The following is a 1,068-nucleotide window of genomic DNA, read 5'->3' on the forward strand; positions in this document are numbered from 1 at the left end:
ACGGGAAAGGCCACAACAGTGAGAGGCCCGCGTACCACAAAAAAAAAAAAAAAAAAAAAGAAGTCAGTGTTGCTAGACTAGTGGAGGAAGGCAAGGAGGGAAGTAATAGAAAATTAGGTCAGATAGGTAATGAGGGCCTGATCTTATAGGGCCCTGTAAGCCAAGCCACAGTGGGATCCACAGGAGGGTTTTGAGCAGATGTGGGAGTGTATCTGACTGGGGTTTTAAAAGGATCCCTCTGGCTGTTGTGAAAATAAACTGGTGAAGGCGGGGGGGAATGACAAAGTAGGAAGCTGAAGACCAGTGAGGAGACTGTTGTAGTAATTGCTTGGGTTGGATCCACTGTTACCTGGGTTCACTGTTCTGGGCACCTGTTCTGGAAATCCTTCTTCAGCTTTGGAAAATTAACTTCTAATAAGTTTTTGACAAATTGTCCTTTATTTTTTCTGTTCTCTCTGGCTAGGACTCCTGTTATTCAGATGTTGAACCTGCTGGATTAATCTTCATCTCTTAAATTTTCTCTCCTACTTTGTGTTTCTTTGTTTTTTGGCCCTGCATCCTGGGAAATTTCCTCAATTTTATTTCCCAGTCCTTCTGTTGATTTTCTCTTCATTTCAGCAACTTATTTTCCATCCCTAAGGAGTCTTTCCTTTCTCTGATTGTTCCTGTCCTGTGGCATTTACTTCTTGTTTTATTCATGTTTTACCTTCTTGAAATTTGCTGAGGATATTATCATTTCTTTTCTGAAATTCTCTTTCCTTTCCAAAATTGCCAAATTTCTCTGGGGTCAGTTGTTCTATTTTCTTATTTTAGTCTTTTGCTTTCATGCTGCAGGTTCCCTTAATTTGCCTGAAGACCCTTGGTTATCCATCCCAGGTAAGGGAAAAGGACTGGTAGCTGATGTGGGTTCCTCTGTTGTTGTATAAGCAGAGCTGTTTTTCTAGCTAGGGCTCTCTCCCATGAGGAAATTCTGACAGGAAACCTCGTGTGGGCTTGGGGGAGGTGGCAACTGACAGGCCATGGGTCACCAAATACAAGAATGAGGAGGCTTTGTTATGTGGTACCAAA

This window comes from Physeter macrocephalus, chromosome 21 (assembly GCF_002837175.3).
Source record: "Physeter macrocephalus isolate SW-GA chromosome 21, ASM283717v5, whole genome shotgun sequence".
In the NCBI taxonomy this organism is placed as follows: Eukaryota; Metazoa; Chordata; class Mammalia; order Artiodactyla; family Physeteridae; genus Physeter; species Physeter macrocephalus.